The following is a 24,650-nucleotide window of genomic DNA, read 5'->3' on the forward strand; positions in this document are numbered from 1 at the left end:
AGTCCAGTTCTCTTGAAGTTCATACCCAAGTATATTCTTGCTTTAAATCAGCATCTAACACTTAGTCAAGCTTGGATTCCCGTAAAAGCCTTGTACAAAGGAAACATGGACTAAAGACACCATAAATGTTCTGCCACGTTGCTTTCAAAAATCCATGTGCAAGAGCCAGTTGTCACCATCAGCTTGTGGTCAGAACTTCCCCTGAGATTCTTTAAGCAGGGTCCCCACAGGGCCTTTCCACCAAGGCATATTCTTTGGGGGCCTTTGCCACCCCCTCAGCCTTGCATTCTCCCATGAAAACGAGTAAGAGCAGCCCCACCAGAGAGGCCCTGTCCTTGGCAGCGCTCCGTGTCAGCAAAGCATCTCCAGCAAGTATTTCCGTGGGAAGGTCTTCCATCTGGAGCTTTGGCAGAGACGGGAAATTTCCTTTGAGGTTCTGCCACCCTTTCCCCTCAGTTCTCCATAAGGTGCCGCTTCAGAGGCCCTGTCCGATTTTAGGGATAGGGCCCGTGAGTTTCATGCAGTCAGAACGTGAAAATACCACCTTCTTATTTTCCTCCACAGGCGTGAAAGGCTCTGAGAAAAAGAATGTTGTTTGTTCGGCCACCACTTCCCATCTCAGTGTGCAACAGGTCACAAGATGTGACAAGTTCACGCACAGATTCCTTCCTTCTCAGTTAATAGAATAACACAGATGGGAACACTCAGCTTGGGATGGCACAGCAGCAACACGGGGAAGACAGAGGCGGCCTGGCCCATTCTCAGCACTTCAACAAGCGAAAATTATTTTCTGTGGCATTGTTACCCTCAACTGGGTAACCTTGAGAAGCTGCCCTCTGGCAGAAAGGTGCAGGCCTCTCAGTCCGCTCACCCTACAAAATGTTCATGGCATGTTAAAGAAATAATAACACTAGACAGCAACTTCATTGCTTCCCAGGAGTGTATGAGCAGCACTGCCCTGGCAGGAGTTCTGAAAGTACCCCATGAGTTATCTACAAGATGATAAATTAATAAGATGAATGATCATTGAGACAAACAATAGAGTCAGACTGGACACCACTGGGTCTCCCAATGTCCACCTCGGCTTCAGGTGCAGAGTTGGCTTCCAATGTCTTATTCCTCATCAGAATCAGCACAACATTTTGTCCAATGCTGACAGTGAATCATTGGTGATCAAATAGCGCTTTGAATTCTAAGGGGCATCTCCCAGTCTCTGGCTATCCCTGATGTGTCGTGGGTCTTTGAATAAATTAGTCAAGTCTTTCTAAGACTCTACTTCTTCATTTGTGAAAGAAACCAAGACAATCCTTTCCCCATTAGTTAGTTGTTGAAGGTCAAATAAAATGTCTACAGCCATGAAGGGAACACGAAAACAGTAGCTACATACTGAACATGTGCTGAGCCCCGTGTCCCCAACGCCTTATAGACATGTTTCTAACTAAATATCACTAAGGTGTTCTGAGACAAATGCTCATACTGCAAAGGAGGAAATGGAAGTTCTGGGCTATGCCCCCCGCCCCCCGACTTGCAAGTGGGGTCTTAGTGTGAAACCAGTCTACCTATCTGTGGCTTCATAGTCTAAGTTCATCACCACGTGGTGGGTGCTCAGTAAATGGTATCATTTTCATCATTATTAAAACTACCATTAACCAAATCATGAGAGATTTCCATACCAGTTTATATGTCAGCATTGTGCCATTGGTTTTAAGAAGATGATATTAAAATTGGAGATTTCAGAGAATAATTCCTAACTTAGAATTATTTTGGAAATCAGAGACTACATCTGCCTCTAGAAAATCAGATTAGGCTCAAAACATATCTTTGTGACTCTGTATCAATTATCTCACTTGAACCACCCCCCTCTCCTTTTATGATAACAGGTTTCCTCCCATCCTAAGAAATGACCTTTGCCCTGTTTCCTGTGGCTCTGATAAGGATGGAAGCTCACATGTTTCCAGTGCATCAGGGACCTCGCCTATAGAGATCCGCACATGGAATGAACCTATGATCCCAAAGGGCCCATCAAGATCATTCTAGAAGATACTACATATTCACACTGGCAAAACGAAAGAGCCTCTGTCTTCTGTCACGGCAATGCTGGCCTGTCATAAGTCTGGAGCTTTGGGTAGCCATTTCTGCTTCTCTATTTCCAAATAAAGAAAGGATGTTAGCGGTGGGACAGAATATAACCAATTTGAAAAGAGCTACCAGGTATGCAGAGAATTAGAGAAGGAGGGGGAAAGGGGGATGGAAAATTGGGGAAAGAGAAGGAAGGAGAAAGATAAAAGGGAGGAGAAGGAGATCATTATTTTCATTTCAAGATCCTCTTGCATTTAAAATCAGTTCTACTGATTCTATCAATTTCCATATAGATTTTTCCATCACTGTACACAGAGGCATACTAGTTTGTACCACATACCTTGGGTTTGTGGATGCTGAAGGCATGCTGTGCTAATAAGCAGCATCTCACATCCTAGGGAGGACCAAGCTTCTGAGGCCTCAAAGGCTTCCCACATTCTCACCCCCAGATCATTTTTCTTTATCTTTGCTCAGGAATCTAGAAGCACAGCCCCATTAAGTTTCAATTGAGAATGGGCTTCGAAAGCAGTTAAACCTAATTTCAAATACCAGCTTTGCTAGAACCTAAGCCTAGTATCTAGGACAAATTATTAAAACTCTCTGAGTTTTCATTTTCTCATCTCTAAATTAAATGTGGGTAGTTGGGTGTGGGAGCAGGGTAGCTGGGCAAATCAAATCATTTAAAGTAAGAAAAAAAAACAAAGTAAAAAAGATAAAAATAACAAAAAGAATCCCTGTTCCATGCCTGGACTCTACAATATACTTGTATTACATCAAGCTCAGCGCTACTCTTCACAGGTGAAGGTATTGCTCAGTAATTGAGGAGAGGTGTCCGGAGTCTTTCTGTGCACTTGAGAACCTGTCTGTAATACACAATAATGATGCTGTTCTGTATGATAAAAATTGGGAGTGACTTTGATGTATAAAATGTCAACAAAAGCTCTCAGCCTCAACTCTTAGATTAAGTTGCAAAAATTAACAAAATATGTGAAGTGTCTAATTTGTTCACTAAATGAACAATTACTTTTCATACATCATTATCACTTCTCTCTGATGCTCTCTGAACTTGTAATTAGCAGGTTCACAGCTCTCACGGCCCCTATTCCAGTGTGGAAAAGGGTGAGGATGATCTGGTGGCCTTCTCTGAGCTTGGGATACATCTAGTGACAAGGATACCAGCACAGATTTTATGACTTAACTACGTCAGCCACCCTTAGCTCTGCTGGTGTGTTCTTAAAGAAGGGGGTGAGCACCGTGCCTTGCTGGAAATTGAGGGGTGGTTATAATTCAGTTTGGTTTTGAATCTTTTTTACTTTCATATTTCCTATTTCAGCATGTTCTACAGACTCCACCCACCCCCAACCCTGTGTCTTTGTACCAAGGTCCTTTCCAATGGGAACAAGATTGAATAAGATATCTCTCCTATCTCAAAAATCTTACAGTCTTTTTTAGGACACAGGCTGAAAACAGTTTATGATCACTGTTTCTTTAGGTGAAAGCCAAGAAGGTGGAGTCGAGACCCAGGCCAGAGTGCAGGGCTGCCTTCTCAACCCAGGAGAGGTGACATTAAAGGGTGTTTCTGCCTCACATGGTGCCCAGATGCCTCCCGTTGTCCCCTGTGAGCCAGTTAGGAAGGAACTATCTTTTCTATAAAAGCAGAAAGCCTTAATGTCTGGCAGACCCTGGATGTAAATTTCAAACACTGTGATTTAAGTAAAACTTATTTAAAGTGAAAGTTGTGGGCACACTGAAGATACAGCCCGTCTTTGCTTTTTGCCTTACACAACTTTATAGGAAATTCCATTCTTTTCCATTCTTGATGTCCATTGGGTATAGGTATCCTTTTGGCTGATTCAGAACATTCATGGAGAAAATCAGAACCAGGACTTCATCTCTTCTACTGAAAAGGGTTTCTCCTTTTCAAATAAACCTGCTAGTAAAATGTTTACAAGGGTGATATTTCACACGAGGAGGAGAAGATCATATTAACTGGAAGAAAGGGAGGATCTGCCACCTCATTCAGACAACATCCCTCCTCCTTCTGGGGATGGGAATATAAAATCTATGGGTCCAGAGCAGAGAGATTAAACAGGACGGAGGGATACAGGGAAAATTCCAGTGAGGAGGATCTTGGAGCCGTCCTCCATCAGATTTCCAGTCATTTAAGGAATATAAATTGTCTTTCAATCCATAGTGTTTTCCCCCACCTCAAATCCTTCTGAGGAAATAAGTGAACGTTCATTTAGCACCTACTATGTGTGGCAAGACAGAAAAAGACGGGATGTTAATTATTTATAGTTCTCGTGTGTCTACAGTTCAAATTCCCTTGGCAAATTTGTCACTGAGGTCCCATTTCTATGAAGGGATTTTCCTTATTAAGCATTTCTAGGTCTTTTTCAGTCTCTATTTTCATAATTTCCTAATTTTATGAATTGTCCACAAGGGACCAGGACGAAGAGGACAAAACCAACAGAGTAAGGCCATATGGGATTTGGTTGCCAGGACTCAAGAGGGTCTTGTTGTTGCTGGAGCCTCAAGTTCAACAACAGTCTTAGTAACAAAACACAAACAGTTCCCTAGACCCTCATTCAAAGGGGCAAGGAGGGTACAGGAGCAACTGGCGTATTCTCTAAAAGCACTGAAAGCAAAATCTGAGTGAGGTCTGTGAACTCCACGAGTAAAATAATCTCCACAGAACTTTCCCAGCAGAGAACAGCAGGCGTGCTGAAGATGGATTTGGGGAGACTGGAAGCATTTTGAACAAGACTCATCAGAACACCCACCCTGAGGGGTTTTGGGATCCTGGATCTGGAGAGGATCCAAATCTATATTAAATGTAATGTTCTCTCCCAGTGATTCTAGGGCTGTGGGAGCTCCTGTCTTCATGCTCTGGTGAACTGGTCGAGAAGGCCAGTAATGGCAGTGTGACCAAGGCTGACCACACACTAGAGAAGAGGAGATGGAGGATCAAGAATATGGAGTCAAAGTGGGTTTTGTTACAGTCTCTTGGGTAGGGGGAGAGAATGAATATTGAGTTCAATCTATGGCATGATGAGGCTTATCCAATCTCAGCCACTGACCAAAGCCAAGATGAGCTGCGAGGTGGGAAGTCCAATTTGAGTGGGTAGACTAGCCCTCTGACCTGCTATAGTGTCATTCTCTGAACTGAGGCAGGGAGAGCAAGAACAAGTCCAGCAAAGACTTCCAAAGGGCGGGTTTGGGGAGGGGGGACGCTGAATGTGGTGCTGAGATTCATTGAGGTATACAGAACTCAATTATTGAATCACAAGCATTTATCGATCATCTACTAAGTGCCAGGCACTATGCAGGTGACACAATATTATAAAATAGTCTAAGTTTCTCTTTCCAGAGAAGAAAGAGTGAGAAGCTGAGTGATAGTTCCAAAATAATGTAATAAGCAACCTGAAAGAGAAGATCAGAGGATGCCCAGCATGTCTACTTAGTCTTTACCAGGGTAGAGGCATCCTTCCCATCCCACTGACACTATTATAGTTCAGGCCACCACTGTTTTCCACTTGAACACTGCAACCATTCTGCATGGATCTCTTCACATCCATTCCTTCACCTTCCCAACACATCCTATCATATTTCACTTACCTAAAACCCTGTCATGATATCTCACTGTAACATAGATACAATCAGCATTCTTTATTGGTTCCAATGTGCTTCTGCTCTGATTTGTTTCTTTCTCCAAATTCTTTTCCTCTATTCTACCATATACTACAAAAGGAAAACATAAGTTCTAAGAAGCCCATAGGATTTCCAGGCGAAGATGCGCAGAAAAATACTAGCTATCTGCAAACTCAGGGTGAGTCAGAAAAGAAATGTTCTTTTTGAGACACAGTTTCTTGAGTACTCTGAGGAGGTGTCAGAGGCAGAATTCTAAGGTGTCCCCTTCCCTAGGAATTCTGGCCCTTGGATTACATACTCCTACTCCAAGTCATTAAATCAAACGCTAATCTATCTGCTTACCATGAAAGCAGTTTGCAGATATGACCAAAGTTCCAAATCAACTGATAGGGAAGTTATCTGAGTGAGCTTGACCTACTCATTGAACTCTGCAAGAGTATTTTTCTAGCATCTCAAAGTCAGAGATTGGGAGCACAAGAAAGATTCAAGTCATCACTGCTGGCCTGAAAATGGAGGAGTCATGAGGCAAGAAATGTGGCAGACTCTCTAGGAGCTGAAAGTGGCCCCTGTCTAACAGCCAGCATGGGAATGGGGATTTCAGTCTAACAACCATAAGGAAATGAACTCCTCCAACAAACAGTGAGTTTAGAAGAGGAATTATGCCTCAAAGGTGAACTCCAGCCTTGCTGGTACCTCATTTCAGCCAGGTGAGGTCAAGAGCAGAGAATCTAGCTGTGTTATGCCCAGACCTCTAACCTAAACTGCAAGATAATGCATTGTGTCATTTTTAAAAGGCTGAATTTGTGGCTACACAGGAATATACAATTATACTTGGGGAAAAAAGGGAAATTTTTACTTTCCAGCAGCTTAAGGATATAGCATCCTCTTCCTCATACCAGCACCCCAATGTGGACTTTACCAGTCACCCAAACAAGAAAGGGGTGTGCAGCATGTGCCTTAGAAATAGGGCAGCAATTAGTTCTATTCTCAACTGCAACTCACAAATGCAAGTCTGACTGCTTGGAACATTGATACCTATTTTTTTTTTTACTCCATAATAGAAATATAAAGCACTACAGATATTTAGATGATCTCTGAGCAGCTAGGATTTGATAAAAGATGAAAACAAACTATAAATTGGTATGGGAGGTATGGGTTTTGCTTATCTGAAGCAAAAGTACAAGTAACTGCTAAGGTTATTCCAAAATGACCAGTTCTACAAGTCCATGCATTGAACTTCAAAGTACTGAAATGAACTCAGAACCAAAATACTTGTCGAGAATAGAATGAAAGCCAGAGATGTATCCATAGCTATCTCTTGGCAGATAGCACAAACGGAAGACCCACATTCTCTATTAGAAGAGAATTGGGCTAATGTTGACATCTGACCTGTGGCATTGTTCTCCAAATATACATAGCCTGAGTCAAGAGAACTCTTTGCCAAGTGAGAGTTGCTGGCCCTTTGCCCAGTCGCCAGGCCTTGCTTGTTTTAGAGAAATTTATTACCATAAAAATGGGACAAATTGTAAAACTCAGACTTCAGTGTTGAAAAATTAATTAGGCCTTTGGCCCTCTCTTCTCAGCATTTGCAAAGAATTTCCTTATACACTCAGCCATTCAGTGATAGGGGTTAAATATGTGTACTCTGGAGATTAACACTTGTATTGGAGCTTTTTCAAGAGGAAAACTCTGCTAGAAACAGGAGCCCATATAGTCTTTCCAAAGGACATATCAAGAGAAGGCAAATAAATCAGCTTCGTGGTTGTCAGGAAAGGCTTCCCATCAGAGGCGACGTTGGAGCCAGGGGAAGAACTGTTCGTAAGCCAGGAAGAGAGAGATAGGGCAACCTAATCAGTAGTTGTGGAAGGTAGAAAGATGGTGGCCAGAAACGTGAAGGATCCAAGACACTGAAAGTCAGAATTGGCAGAAGGTATAAGGTTGGGAATGAAATTGGAAAAGCTGGTCTAAGTCAAAGCCATAGCTTGGATGCCATCCTAAGGGGTCTGAGCATTAACCTACAAGAACCAGAGGATTTCTATCTATCAAGGACATGACACTGTTACTCTTATTTTAGAATAATATATCCAAAGTGGCAGTTTGAAAAATAAATTATGAAGTCTACGGTTTCTGACGTGTCAACGTCATGAACTGAGATCAGAATAGTGTATTCAGTTAGCTTTTAGACATGTTAAGTTGCAGTGGCCTGCACCATGCACCTGAAGATGTCATGTGACTGTCTTTCAGAACCTGGAAGGTAACTGGAGATTCAGACTGAACAGTGGTCACGTTTAATGGGGGTGTACTCCTCAGCTTGCCCGGGGAATTAAGTAGCAGAGTTATTTATTTCCTCTGTAAATTACGATAGTCCTTTAGTTCATATTGTATTGGCCAATTGCTTCTGAAGTTCTTTTTTAAATAAAGTCATTGACTCATTCATTCATCAAACATCTGAAATTGAATGAGTTTCTACTCTGACAGGCATTATTCAGGCACCAAGAGACAGTAGATCACAAGAGAGACCAAGATCCTAGCCTCGCTGAGCCTCAAAGAGATGAAGACGATTAACAAATAACCAAAAAAGACATAATAGAAAGTGCTGAGTACTATCTAGAAAATAAAACAGGTTAAGGACATCAGGCATTGTTGAGGTGAAGGTGGTTCCCTTTTTAGTAGTTTTGGCTAGAGAACTTTTTCAGAAGAGATGTCAATCATTCTGGCATGAGGCGAGGAGTGAGCCACGTCAAGGTCTTAAGAAAGAGTGCAATGCCTGAAGGATATGAGCCAGGAAGGAGATGCTCAAAAGTGAAGAAGGTAAAGGGCATTCAGAGCCAAGTGACTGGCAGCAGAGGAGTAAGTGAGAAGCAGGCAGGTGACAGTCACCATGGTGTTTGGAGCCAGGGCAAGTGAAGTTAGATGGGATGGAAAACCAGTGGAGGACTCCAAACAAAGCAGCGATGTCATCTGTTTTATTTGAAATAATCTAATTAGTATCCCTATGGACACCAGTAAGATTAAAGATATTATGATTATGATTGTATGACTACTATTCTCTTCAGTTACTCACTTGTATAGTCTAGAAACATGCTCTGAATATTTTCTCTATGCCTCGAATTCTGATAAATAATAGGGGCAGAGAAACCAGTAAGACACAGTTCTCTCCTTCAATAATTTGTAGGTCTACTTACATCACACTCTCTGAAGTTTCTTTGGCCCACTTCCCATTCCACTCCTTCCACCTCATCCATAGGGGTAGGATTAGCTGAATATCATGGATCTTGGCATGCTTTTATTATCTCAGCAAGATGCCCATTTAATTACATAAGTTATTTGGTTTCATTTCTACACCTTATTCTTCATTCTCCTTTCCTTACTATCTTTCAGGTATATGTTTTTGCTTTTATACTTTCTTTCAATGCACATTTCAGTTTTATAGTGACTTTTTTTTTTCTTCCAGAATATACACATCAAGCCTGCAGTAGAGGGTGAAATTCGTTAGATTTTGTTTAGATACCAAAAATCTTTATTTCAGGTAAATGTATATTTACATAAATATGTTTATTATATGTTTATATAGCATATATTTATATTTTCATATTTATATATAAATGTGCATTATATATATTATATTTATATCTATCTATCCATCTCCAGGTAGTTCAGAACATCTACCTCAGTTCAGAACTTTCTGTGGTGGAAAATACTAAAGCTCAGTTGTATGTTTGTAAACAGATTTTCTGGGTGTGGAAATTTGTAGTATTTACTGATTTTCATGGTGCAAATATCCCCACCACGACCAATTTCAAGCTAACAGTTGCAACAACTGGGCTGTAAAAATTCCAAATATTTAACAATTGGCTGGAGCCAGTCTCAGGAAACTATTGTTTAAATCTTCAATTCTGTCTGAATAAGCACACAAAGTAAGAGTCCATTAAAATAAGCCATCTCAGTTCAAGGTGCCCTTCTTCCCAGGTAACGGAAACTTTCAAAGTGTTTACATGAATAGCAAGTTAGATTGGTGTCCCTGAAATTTTGCTAAGCCCAGAGGAGTGACATGGCCAATTTGTTTATTTGTTCAGTTTTTCAAGAATATTTAATAGTTTTGCTATTTGGTTAGCTGTATATCCTACTGTTGGAGTGAGTCGTGTGAACATGGTAGAGCCAACTGTCTAATCCTGACAACATGAGCAATTCCTAGCCAAAAGACAGGATGGCTTGTGGCCATTTTAAATATTGCCTCAGACATGTTTACAATCCTCAGGTCACAGTGTTTATGGGAGCCAATATCTGCTGTTGGTGAGTGAAGAGTACAGTTGGGAAGACAATGGATTGTTAGAACATTGAAGAAGCTTGGATTCAGTGAGTCCATAAATAGCAAAGCTGAATCATTACTAGAAGATCCAACTGTGGCTTCTTTTGAGTTACGCAATTTCCATATGGACTCCTGACATCTTAAAATATGGGTATCCTTCTTCCTTTTGACTGTAGAAGTAGTGGAAAATAGCTGCTGAGAAGTGGATATAGTCATAATCTGAACATTTTATGTTTTCCTGTAATCCTTGCAAGAACCAAAGTTCACCTTAGTATGTTCCTCATCTCATAAATGAGAAAACCAGATTCAGAGAGGATAAAGAACACATCCAAGGTCATATAAGCTGTCAAATAGTAGCTGGGATTCGAACCCACACTACCTGTGCTCAGAGCTGCCATTTGTCACTGCCAGCTCACGCTGCTTCCCAGTGGTCACCATAGTGCCTGGCGCATAACTGCATTTGGTGTGAGACTTCCAAGAGAAAAAGTTGAGTTTGGAGCATACATATTTGGGTGCATTTAATGGCAGTGAAAGATTATGTGTAAGAAGCCCCTGCAAAATTTTGTATGGACCTTGAAAATTTATGTCTTTCTTGGAAATCTGCAAAAAGAAAAAAAAAAAGAGTACGAGCCTAAGGTAATTGTCCTTTTATACTGTTACACTTGTCATAGTGCCAACATCCACATTTTTCCCCTAGCGATGAAATTAAAATGCCAAATTTTCATGATTATGAGATGATTACAGAATAAGGGCTGAGGGGAGAATCATAAAGGAGCAGGGAGTCTGTATTCCTTCCCAACTGGTGAGGGGCGACTTTGGGGCTTCCCATGTTTTTGCAAGGGATTTACTATATAAGGATTTTCTTCTATGTTCTTGCTGCACAAACTCTTTATCTCCTGGTAATTATACAGCCTCTGACTGCTTGTGACGTGTGTGCTTTAGGAAGGAATGCATCTGAATTCATTAGCACCATTCAGAAGGCAGTTTGTCCCAGCTGGACTGAAAATACTAGGAAACTTTCAAATCAAAGATCAGTTACTTTTGGTATGATATATATATATAAGTGCTTTGGATAAAAATACGCATTTTTCCAACTACTGAGAATTCTTCTCAGTGATTAGAAAGGATTCTTTACAAGAAAACTTTGGCCAGAATGTGAAAAAATGAGACTTCCAACATGCATATCAGGGTGAGTTTCATATGAAGTTCCCATTGTCTGATGTATTCATTTGTTCACGACATGGGAAAGAGAAAGCGATAATGAAAACAAATCAGGTGATGATTGCATCAGTTTTATCTAGAGAGCTTTATTTTTGATTGACAAAAATATAAGCGACAAAAAAAGAACTGCAACCATAGAATCCATCCCTTGCTTTTTCATTTCTCATTCCAGTGGGACACAGACAAATCTGTGCAGTGTGTTGCAAAAGCCAGCCCGAGATCCAGGCTCACTCCCGGGGCTGACTGATTAGACCCTTGCTGACTGCAGTTCAGGCAGATGGAAAGCAGGAAAATATTCTGATGGAGCTCTCCTCTGGTTCTCCCTCTGGGGGTGGTGGGAGGGGACAAGGCCATTTGTCCTGTTCTACAAGTGCGATGTCTCTCCCTTTTAAAAGGAAGAGCTTGCCACATGCCATATACCCCACTATTCGTCAAGCAGTGGAAAGAACTCAATACAGACTAAGAAGTACAATACCCAAAGGGACACCATCAATCCTTTATTACCACGACTTCCTCGTTCTTGAGTTGTTTATATTGATTTATCTTTTGCTCAGGTGGAGTGACTTAGAGTAATTTTCTCAGCCAGAGAACACAGATTGCATCTGTTCTGAGCCTTAGCCTGGCTGAGAGTGGTTTCCCTCTGCCTTCGCACAGAATGCCTGGGTGTGGAGGGTGGGACCATACCTTTTGCCTACAAATTTTCTAGTTTCTGACTTTTCAGACATATGTGGCCGATGGTCAAAATATGAAGCTGCTATGATTTGGGATCTATTTCAACCAATGTACTTTCCCTTCCCACTTCCATTTAGGGTTTATGCTTTATACTTGGATTGCCTGAGAAATTTGGGGTTTTAATTTTGTTTTTATTCATTTTTCCCTGGACTGATGAGCTATTTTAGTTAGCAGATTGATTTTTTTTTCTTTTACGCAAAAAATATTTTCTTCTATTATTATTCTTTTATTGCTTCTGATCTGTTTTGCCTTTTTTCTGAGATATCATATCATATTTACCAATCTACCTGCCTAACTATAAGGTGTATATGTACACATATATTCTAGCATGTATATATGTTCTGAATTCCTCTTGGCTTCTCATTACTGACTTCTAGGCTTCAAAGTTCTTTTTCCATACTCTTTAAATGCTTTTAAATTCCTATGGGTATTTTCTGTACTGATGTACATATTTTAAATAATTTACCACAGGTTTCTTATTTGAACATCAGGACAATAAAGCAGCTTCTCAATTTTTCACACCTCTCTCTCTCTCTCTCTCTCTCTCTCTCTCTCTCTCTCTCTCTCTCTCTTGATTTCAAATTATTTCATTCAATGCTTGCTTATTTTGATTCCATGAATTCCAAACATCTTACAGAATATTAACCAGAAATGTCCTACACTTTTGGAGAGTTTTTCTCTAATTCCTGGGGACTGTCATAGGTGGAGGTTTGTTCTGGAGCCCGACTCAATACCCATTGCCCATGCACGGGAGGCTTTCACACAAGGAAGGGAAACTTTACCCCTCTCCCTTGTCTTTCTCTCTGGTGAATTTTCTCCTGGGTTCTTTCTTAATATTTGTATAATTCCTGAGTTTTTATATAACCAATAAAAAGTTGTTGGCAGAGAGACAACAAAGACCCAAGTCATTCCTAAGAATTTTGGCTGTCCCACCCCCTTTGGTTTATTTTCTGATTGAAAATGCAAACTTGGACTCACTTCAAAGGAACTCGGTAACTAGAAGAAACCTTGTATTCAGGGTACGAACTCCAGAAACAAGCTTCCAGAAAATAAATATTTTCTATCCTAAAATATTATTTACTAGTAAAGCATCCAAGGCTTCAGATGTGTCTACCTGTCACTATGGACATGAACTCTGCCTCAAGATGTAACAAAAATTCCTTCTCTTGAGATGCATCCCTTAGCTTGTGACACTGTGGCTCTAGCTGTGCAAGACAAGAATGTGGTTCTCGTTGATATGTTTCAGTCTCCTCTGATGGTGATCTGCATGTCATATAAATATACTAGATAGAAAAAGCAAGCTGGAACTTAGTTTTAATAATACAGTGGTATTCGTCTCATGCTTTTTGTGTAAATAACAACTCACAGATATTTCCTTTAGTTTAAATATTTGGGAAATTTCTTCACACTATTCTTTACCTCTAAGTTTTATCAGCCATCTGTGTCACATCTCTTGTCACATGTCACCCAGGAGGTAGTGAACATTAATATCACAATAAAGAAACCTATATTATACTTTTAAATGGATTTCTACAACTATCAGAAGATGATATTTTTTTCTGAGCACCTATTTTGTGAAAATTTTGAGAATCCAATTCTTTTGATATGCAACTAAGAAAGCCTTCAATAAATAATGCTTAAGGAGAATGTAGGAAGAACATTCCCTCCCCCACTCCAGGAAGAGAAAGCATTGCAATTACCATTAAAAACAAGGTTTCAACTGGTCAGAGATTTTTAAATTGACCTAAATAATTTTTAGAGAACACATGAATGATCACCTAACTTGGAGAAGCCTGGCATCCTAGAGAAAATCCTGCTTTCTATTTTGCTGCAACTCAAGGCAGGATACACGGATGGCCAGAGAAGATCTGGCTGCAGCCCAAACCCAGCCCTCTAGCTTCCCAAGCACAGAGGACACACTCAACTTCCAAGGGCCCATCCAACAATGATGGGACCATGGCTGACGGGAATTATCTACAATTTGTCAGGAATGAACCCACACTTGCTAATGGCCCATTTCCTTCCCTGCAGAGGAAGAAGGCAGGAGAGAGCAAGACCCTTGGCTCTGTGTGTAGGTCTCTTCTCCTCTTTCCTTTCCCAAACCCTATCACTCTAGCAGCATGCTGGATTCTAGAATTCCCATCAAGTTTCCGGGGAAGGGGAAATACAGTTTCTTGCACATTTTGTTGGCTAAGAAACTGATGCTATCTATCTTCCATTGTTCTACCCCATCCTGTTTGGGACTGATTGAGGGCAGGGATGAAGGTGTGCATCCAGCTAGGTCCCAGGTCCTTTGCACAACTCAGTCTTTGCACAGAGAAACCGTTTCAGAGGCTCTTTCATTTAACTGAAATATTGGCAGTAAACTTACTGCCTCATCCTAAAAATAAAAAAAATTAAAAAGTCACTGAAGAAACTCAAAACAACAACTGGAAAACAAGCAAAAGTAAGAATAAAAGTCAAACTCAGGGTTGTGGGGAATGAAGTCTTCAAATTATGGATTAAACTTTACAGAGATTGTAGACACAGAGGAGAAGAAATCAACCTAAAGACAGATGGCTTTAGGAAACTGTTTTCTAGTGATGACAAGGGTTGTACCTCATCTTGGGACAAGAGTCGAACTACCATGCCCTTGGTGTATATAGTAGGTGCTCAATAAATGTGAGTGTCAGCACCACCTTCCTAGTATGCGTGTCTTTCTAAGCCACTGACTCTAAAGTGGAAATAATTAAAATGCACCCAGTGTAGACCTGAGGTGAGGTCTACTGTACTATTTAGATTATGGGAAGATTTTTCTAAATTGACCTTTAATTTTTGAATTATTTTAGACTTACTAAAAAAATAACAAAGAAAGCACTGACAGTCCCCAAAACCTCTCAATTCAGTTTCACTTTGCCTTAGTGTTATCACTACATATTAACATGGTGTATTTGTCAAAAGTAAGAAAACTTTGGTTCTTGGTGATAACTTCGGACTTCTTTTGAATTTTACTTGATTTCTGTCCCATTAAGATGTCAACTTCTTTGTTTGCTTTGGAATCTGATCCAGGAGGCCACATGGCATTTAGACACCCTATCTCCATAATCTAGTCTGAGACAACTTCCTCAGTCTTTCTTTGATTTTTATGGTCTTTAAATTTTTGAGGAATACGGATAAATTAGTTTTTAGAATGTTCCCAATTTGGGTGTGTCTGATTTTTCTCATGGATTGACTGCAGTTATAGGTCTCTGGTTAGATAACTACAGGAAATAAAAAGACATAGCATATAAATGATATAAAGTTAGAAGATATTTAGACAATGATGATGCTCCTATGAATTTGTAACATAATTCTTAAGTAAACCTTCCTGGAGAAGAAAATACACAAAACAACCAAGCAAAGGAAGATGTTTTTATAAAATGCCTACCCCATCAAAGAAAAATAAACAAACAACTCCTTTTAGCAAAATTCAGGGGTGGGCATAAGCTACAGAGGGAGGAACAAAGACCAGCAACTTAAATACAATAATATTCCACCATAATAGGATAAATGGGATGCCAACAATCCAACTGTTGGAAAATGCAGGTGCATGCTGTTACTCATTAAATTAAATATAGAATACAATATTTTAGGTCTGTACTGTTTAAAATCACATAAGTAAAGATGGGAAAAAAGTACGCTCTACACCACTGAATTTTGTCTGAATCAAGAAAGTCTCAAATGATCACAAGCTAGTCATATTCTAACCATAACCACTTCTTATAAAAGAAAAGAACGTTTACCTAACCCTGCTCGAGAACTGGACTGGAAGGAGGTACGGAGCTTCTCACAAACTGCAGTATCTCCAAGTTCAAGTTCAGAGGGGTTTACTACAATTTGCAGGTCTCCCGGTAAGGAAAAAAAACAAAGCTGTTCTATGGCACTTATCTTGATAGGCCTGGGGGAGTGGGTCTGTGGAGCGTCAGTGGGGAAATACAGGTTTAATTGTGAGAATTAGAAGTGGGAATCACCATCAAACAGAAACCCATAATTGAGCTTCTAAATTATCAGGAGAAGAAGGCGACCAGAACAGAAGAAGAAAAAATTTCATTATCGTGTATTATGAGGCAAATGCAAATCTAACGAAGCATTAGAAAATACTGATATCAGAAGAAGGAAAAATCAAGGCTATGCGCATTAAAGAGGGCACAAAGGATATTATGTAAGAATAAAAAGTGACAGTTCATACGAGGGACTTACAAAGGGTACAAGATATAGCAGCAGAATAGAAACATTGGGTCAAACCTCTAGAAATTGGATAACTTGTCAAAATCAAATTTCATGGGAAAAATTGAGTGCAATTATTTTAGAATATAAAAATTCATGTGAGCAAAAATAGAATATTTGAATAATATAATCAGCAAGCCCAATGTAATAGATTTATAGAGAATTGTTAGCTTAAAATAGAAATCTACATCATTTTTATATCCTATCCTTAGAACATTGCAAAAACTAATTAATATACTTAACTACACAAAATATGAATACAACTGAGCATGGTGGCACATGCCTGTAATCCCAGCAGCTCCGGAGACTGAAGCAGGAGGATTGTGAGTTTAAAGCCAGCCTCAACAACTTAGAGAGGCTCTAAGCAACTCAGCAAGACACTATTTCTAAATAAATTATAAACAAGGGGTGGGGATGTGGCTTTGTGGTTAAGTCTCCCTGGGTTTAATCCTTGTTCCAAAAACAAACAAACAAACAAACAAGGAAAACCTTGAATATATTTTCAAGGGAGATATTTTTATAGGCCCATTTTCTGATCACACCCTACTCATCCCCCAAAATGGAAATCAATAATAAGTGATACCACCCCTTGAAAACATAACTAGACATTTCTATTTAACAACATATATCAAGGAACAACTGATAAGAGAAAAATATAAACAACAAATTATATTTAAAGAATGCCTGAGAGGGACTTGGTTGTGGCTCAGAGGTAGAGCACTTTCCTATCATGTGTGAGACACTGGGTTCGATCCTCAGCACCATATAAAAATAAAGATATTGTGTCCACCTACAACTAAAAAGTAATTTTTTAAAAAAAGAATTCATGAGAAAATAATACAAAATCTCATAACCAAACCTACAGGGACACACTAAAGCTATATGTTTTCAGAGAAAAAAAAAAGACATTTTCAAAGGGACTAGTTTCAGGTTTAATATGAATATATTTTTTGAATATATTTTTGAACTTATTTTTTCAAAGAAAAATATATAGAAATTGAACTTCATTTTAAAATTTATTCTTAGAAAAAGCTTTAAAAGTTAAAAAAAAATCCTCACTTTGATTTTGGATATTTAAAGTATAATAAACCAACAAACACCTTGTAATAAATGTTACATAAAATCAAAGGAAAAAGTTGGGGAATGATTCATGATAGGGAGAAATGGATGAAGTGATCAGGAAAAGCCATTCTAGAAAGACAACACTGCGCAGAAAATGAGAGGGTAAGCAGGTAAGTCCTGTGAGACCTTGAGATGGCCTCAGATGGGAAGTGTTGCTCTGCATGGGGACTTCTCTTCCTGGCTCCCAGGATGGAGTTTTAGTCAGTTTCTCCTCTAATATAATCCCCAAAGACCCACCTCCAGTGACCTACTTCTTCCAATCACACCTTACCTGCCTAGAGTTACCTCCCAACCAATCCACATCAGTGGATTAATCCACTGATTAGTTGGCAACTCTCACAATCAGATCATTTTGCCTCTGAACATTCTTGCAGATTCCCTTTTGTTGGTTCATATCGGGGTGGCCAAAGCAGCTTACGTGGACAACTGGAAGAAATGAAACCTTTTCTTTCTTTCTTATTTTTCAGTAGTGAAATTAGCTTCATAACTGCTTGTAATTATAGAGTTAATATATTTTTATCCTAAAAGATAAAATTTTTTAAAAATGTAATGTTCCTTCGAAATTTTTATTTTTATCAAGATAACAAGAATCATTGTATTATTGATCATCTTTCCATGCATTTCTTTATTGTTGTGTACTATACACAGGATATGCATATTACAAAAATATATATAATGAAGTCATTTCTTATTTTAGATATTCTAATACCATCTTTCTGGTGGGTTTTCCTTCAATGTTTTGAATTTGTCTTCTTCCTTCACTCTCCTGCCCCAGATAAATAATACTAATTGCTTTCCTTACAGCCTGCTCCAGGCTCATGAAATCCAGCTACAGTATTCAGTGTTGCTAGAGATTCAGGTGCTAATGTGGATCTAGAGAACAGAGATTTTTGCCCCTTATTATTATTATTTTTTACATGGTCATAGTCATGCTGCTTCTCTATGTGTTACTTTTTTCTCTTCACTAGATGGTGACCGTCCTTTCAAGGCATTTGGTCTGAATCTAACGTATTCTCATAATGGTGACATAGTATTCCCTTATCGATGTATCATCGTCTATCCAATCCATATACTTCTGACTAGTATTTAGTTCAGCACACTAGTTTTTGAACCTGTTAAAAATCCTGCAATGAATATGCCCTTACATTTTAGTTATGTGTATGCATGTGTGTGTGTATGTGTGTGTGTGTGTGTGTGTGTGTGTGTTTATATATATTTCTCAGGAGAAAAATAAGTGGGTCAAAAATATGTATATTTTTAATTTTTAATGATCCTTACAAATTGCTTTCCAAAAAAGCTATACTACTAATTCACATTAATATCAGCAATGCCTGAGCTGGATTCAGATAGTCTACATTCTTATCAGCAATAACAACTTTTTTCTCACCTGATAGATATAAAAGACTACTTTATTTTGTTTGGTTTTTGGTATTGGGGCTTGAATCCAGGGGTTCTATACCAGTGAGCTACATTCCCAGCCCCTTTTATTTTTGATTTTGAGACAGAGTCTCACTAAGCTGTCCAGGCTGGTCTTGAACTTGCTATCCTCCTACCTCAGCCTCCTGAGTAACTGGAGTTATCGGTGTGTTCCACTTAAACAGTCCTTACAGTTATTTTTATTTGTATTTTCCCAACTAATAAGAGTAGCACAATCATTCTTTTGTTTACACTGACCATTTGCATTGATGATTATAAAAACTATCTGCCCATATATTTTACCCATATTTTTCAACTCCATTTTTCCTACTGGTTTGTGTGTGTATGCTTTTTTGTCAATTTATTATCAACTTGTTAATCATGGATTTTATTTTTTTTATCTAGCACATGTGTAGAATTTATCTTCTACATTTCAGTGTTCGTTTTCAAAAATTCATAAACAAACAAGGAAGTTACAATTTTATAGAGTCAAACATCCCTGCCTTTTCGATACCAGTTTGCAAGTTTATTATTGCTTAAGCCCTTTGGCATTAACTTTTCATTTAGAATTTTTAAAAAAAATTTATGTTTTTATCACAGATAAGTATATTTTTTAATGTGGCATGAAATAGATGTCTACCTTCTTTTTTTTTTCTTTTTGATGGAAAACCAGTTGGGCTGGCATCACTTTTTAGATTTCCACTGATTTGAAATATCGCCTTTTTCATTTTTCAAGTTGTCATCCATTCTGGAATCTGTTTCTAGGCACTTCATTCTCTCTTGTTCCTTAAACTTTTTTTTAAATGCCAACATTAAACTGTTTTATTACAATGGCATTCTACTATATTTCAATGTCTGGCAAAGAGAGTTCTTCTTTACAATTCTCCCAGATTTGAAGCTGAGGTTTAGTGTTGCCCCTACCCTGATTTTTTTATCCAGCAAGCCCCTGAGAGCAGGGCATCTGTGGCTTGAAGGATAGCAGGCATCCAGTCCCCTTTATAAAATCTTCACTTGTAAACCTGGATGGATTACATTTTTATGGCTGGACCCTGATGGAGAGAATAAGAGGGTATTAAGGTGGATGAAGGTTCTGTTGATATACAAAGGAGCTGGCATCCATATTTAGAACAATTAATTTTCCAGGATATAATCTTCAATAGCAACAAGAATATAAAGTGTATAAGAATAAATACAACAAAACACATGAAAGACATTTATGGCAGATTTTCATCAACATTCATAATGAAAAACATTTGATATATTAAGACATATTAAAATTGAAGTTGACTGGGCAGAACGGGAAGCATGAAATAAAGAGATGAGAAGCCGCAGACTGGACGAGGGGCTTGGTCAATCAACTAACCTCAGATATTTAGCATCAGAGTACAGAAAGGGCCTCTACAAATCATAAAGTAAGAACACAAGTGAGCCAGCAGAAAAATGGCAAAAGCCAGTAACGGTGACCTAATGATGAACTCCACAACCTGTGAAGGCCACTCCAACTAAAACCACAGGGAGTCATCTGTTCCAGCGACCATGTTTGCACATTCTGCGCTGGGATATGGCTCAGTTGGTAGAGTGCTTGCCTCGCATGCGCAAGTCCCTGGGTTCAATCCCCAGCATCACAGGGAAAAAAGAGTCATATTTGCACATTTTAGTTTTAATTGACAGCATTAAATGTTGGTGAAAATGCAACTAAGGAAGTTTTAAGACTCTGTTTATGAATAACTGTAATAGCACCATGTAGCAGAAAATTAAAGCAATCCTAACTTGTATTCATTTAACCACATAGCCTCAACATGTATAGACAAATGTTGACATTACTCTATGGGGAAATGGACAATTGTACACTTCAGTATACTCTTCTCAGTTATGAACAGTTCAGGCAGACTAAAATAATATTAAGAACAGAAAACGGAAGGCCACATTAACCAGCCTGACTTAATAGTCATTTTTTAGAGCATGACTTATGACAACTGTAAAAATACATTCTTATCAAGTGCACATGGAACTCTTAACAAAAAGACCAAATATGTGCCCTTAATGTAAGTTTAAGATTTCAAAAGACTGAAACCAGAGAAGAGGTCCTCAGATATCAATGGAGTCAAACTAGAAAACAATAATAGGAAGACAACTGGGAAATCCACCAATATTTTGAAATTAAGCAACACATTTCTAAGTAGTCCTTGGGTTTGTAAAATAAATTACAATAAAAATTATAAACTCTCTTAAATTATAAAAGACAACATATCAAAACTGCAGACCTCATCAATAGTAGTCTTTACAGGGAAAATTATAGCTTAAAATGTATATATTATAAAAGAAGAAAGGTAAAGAATCAAAGGTAGGTATTTAGGAGGAAAATAGCAAAATTAAATCCACAGAGATCAGAAAGAAGAAACCTAAGTGAAGACAAAAATGAAAAGTAAGCAAATGAACAAGAAATAAAATGAAAAAGTCAAATTATTTTTGTTTTAGGAGTTTTTTTTTTTTTTTTTTTTTTGCGGGGGTGCTGAGGATTAAAGTCAGGATTGCACCCTTGATAGGCTAGCACTCTACCACTGAGCTATGTGCCCAGCCCAGCTTAGTTTTCATATCATTCAATTGGAGAGAAAAATTTGACCTCTGTGTTATGGTAATGCCCCCCTGCATTGTAGGATATTTAACAGCATCCCTCTACCCAGTATATGCCATCAGTGCCTGGTTGCTAAAATCAAAAGGATTGCCAACAAGAAGTTGAAAGGATGCAGAACTACTAGGAATCCCATAATTATTCTTTGGGACCGCTGAAAATTTTTAGAGAAGTATCGTTTAAGGCTAAGCACGAAATATATGACAATACTATAACCTATGAATTGCCAGTTTCTCTTCTGAGTGAATCTACACATGCATGCAAACATACATATAAAAGATTTATACAACATAAATCTGTTTTTATATCCACTAGGGTGCCTTCATAACAATATTGTCTGTAATAGCCCCAAACTAGAAACAACCTAAAGTTAAAAAAAAATAAGTTTAATCTGGTATATCTATACAATGGAATATTATATAGAAATAAAAAAGAAATTTTGTCTATATGCAACAAGAATACATCTTACAGACTTGATGTTCAATGAAACAATGCAGATATAAATGATGCTACTTGCATGAAGTTCAAAACTTATCTATGGTTATAGAGGCCATAAATAATAAAAGACATAAGAGGCCTGGGCTCCAAGGGTTTTTTAAATGTATTAAATATTGATCTAGATAGTGACTGAATGTATATGCATATATGTAATATATGAGTAATACATATTTTTATATGTATTATATGTATTTATATAATACATATATTTATATGTATGAACATAAAGTTCATATGACATACTTAATAAAAAATAATTTTAAAATAAAATCCATAAGGGAGTTACTAACATACAGTAAGAACCTGACAAATATTAACTAATAATAGGATATCTCTTACATTGTGTCCATAGATAAGAGAGTGCAAAAGCATCACATTGGCTATGGAACTAAATTATACCTTTCTTTTGAATCTTAGCTACTTTGTCTTGTTACCCACTGCTGTAGCTATCAAGGACCTTGCTTCTTGGGAATAATGAGAACATCAACAGTGAGTTTGGGCAGGCATGCGATTGTGGGCACAGAGCTAATCCAAGCCTTTGATGATTGCAATGTACAAGCCTCATCTTACTGCCTGGCTTTCCTTCCTGATGAAAAAAGTCCCCCTACTCTGGCATCCCAACAGTACTCCTTGGACTCTTCCTGTGCATCGTTGTTTTGTAACTTGGCAGCTAAGATTCTATGACTACAGGTAACTTCGCAATGGATAGACTGCACTCTATACTGAGGTCAAGGACTCTGGGGCAGTTTCCACCCTGGTCTTGCCCTGGTCCAATTGAATATTACCATTATAATAGTATTGATTGCTCCAGGGAGGAAGGTGTGGGGAGATACTCCATGCATTTTCATATTCAGAGGCCTGTGAGCTTGTAGCCAACTGAAAAAAAATTTCATGAAGACCATGGTTGTGGGAGACGCATGCACATTGTCCAACTTGTGGCCACTGAGACTGAGGTTGAGGTGTGGGTCAAGGCACAAATACTGCAGGAGGAAGGAAGGATTCCAGCTCTGGGTGAAAATGTCCCATTCCCCCTTGAGGTCCATGGCTTATCAGGATGTCCCATCCTGGGATCCCAACACAGAAGCAGACTGAGGGAGAAGACGGAGTCAGAACAGCTCTGTGTCCACTTCTCTCCTGCTCCATTCAAGCCTGAACCCTCTCATCTCCCTTCACCCTCAGCAGATCATGTGGTATCAATGCTATGTTCAGTCAAGCCCTCCCGAGGTTATTCCTTCCTTCTTTTCATTATTTTTTAAATTAACTTATGTGCTTATGATATCCACTATTATGGAAAATAGTATAGAGGGTTAGGGTTAGGGTTAGGTATATAGCCAAAGGAAAAAAAATGGTATGAGACCCTGGAGTCTTGGGTTTATTGCAGAATTATTCACAATACCCAGGACATGGACTCAGTGTAAGTGACCATGGATGGAGGAATGAACAACAAACAACATGTGTGTATACATACACTACAGAATACTCTTCAACCTTAAATGGTGAAATCCTGTTATTGCCCACAACATGAGTGAACCTGGAAGACATTATAATAAGTGAAATAAGCCAAGCACAGGAAGACAATCTTCTTCCCTCCGCCACTGAATGAATTTCTAGTTGTTCATCTTCCTTGACCTACTTCTCATCCATAAGGCAACCTCCCTGATTTTCCACTATGCTCATCCTCTGTGCAATTTCCCTTTTCCATCTTTATTTAATTCACACCCCTTTTCTTCCAGCATTCAGTTTCTTTACCACCTCCCACATTGAAGTAGAATTCCTAATTTCTTTGGGGACCTGTCTTCCATTGTCCCTATGCCAGTCTGCCTTTCAAAATCAAACTCTGAAGACCCCTCAAAGTCTGCATACTTTCTAAGGATTTTCTCCATTGAACTAAAAGATAAACTTCTATGACTGGGAAATGCCACAGAAGCACTCGCATCACTTCAGCAGGTGTATTTATCTTCCTTGCAAGACAGGAAGTTCCCGGGGGGCAAACACTCAGCTGTAATTACTTTTTGTGTGTTGAGCACCACCACAAAGAGTAGACCCAATATATACTGGTTTATTGACATAACAATGATAAATATTTACATAAATCATCACATATGGGAAGAAGACATCAAAAATGCCAAACAAATCATTAATTTATTAGGAAAATTTAAATAAAAACCACAAGGAGATACCCCTAGAACAGCTAAAATGTAAAATGGACATGCTCTAGTGTGGGCAATTTTGTAGAGAAACTAGAATACTTGTGAATTTCTAGTAAAAATGCAAAATAGTACAGCCCTGTGGAAGATGTCTGACTGTTTTTTATGAAACTGTAAATGTAAACTTACCTTGTGACCCAGTAATTTCTCTCCTAGATATTTATCCAGGGAAGATATATTATGCTTATAAAAAAACAAAAACAAACAAAGAGATTCAAGATGGTGGATTCAGGAAGGCTGTCTTTCCAGTGGCTTCCTGGCTCAGAACTCACGCAGCAGGAGTACGGCTTCTCGGCAAGACGGGTGAAAGATAGAATTCATTAAGATTTGATACTGGATGGTCAGAGACTCTTAGGGACTCAGGAATTTAAGTGCATTTAACAAAGGACAAGAAAGAATATATTGGAGCCACGCCAGTTGTGGTGATGGTAGCTGTTCTGGTTCACTGAAGAGAGAAGGGACAACCCAGGCACAGAGAGAAACACAATGGACACATTTGGCAGGGAATGTTATGGAACAGAAAAGCAGCCTGAACTTG

The sequence above is a fragment of the Marmota flaviventris genome, chromosome 2 (assembly GCF_047511675.1).
Source record: "Marmota flaviventris isolate mMarFla1 chromosome 2, mMarFla1.hap1, whole genome shotgun sequence".
Classification (NCBI taxonomy): domain Eukaryota; kingdom Metazoa; phylum Chordata; class Mammalia; order Rodentia; family Sciuridae; genus Marmota; species Marmota flaviventris.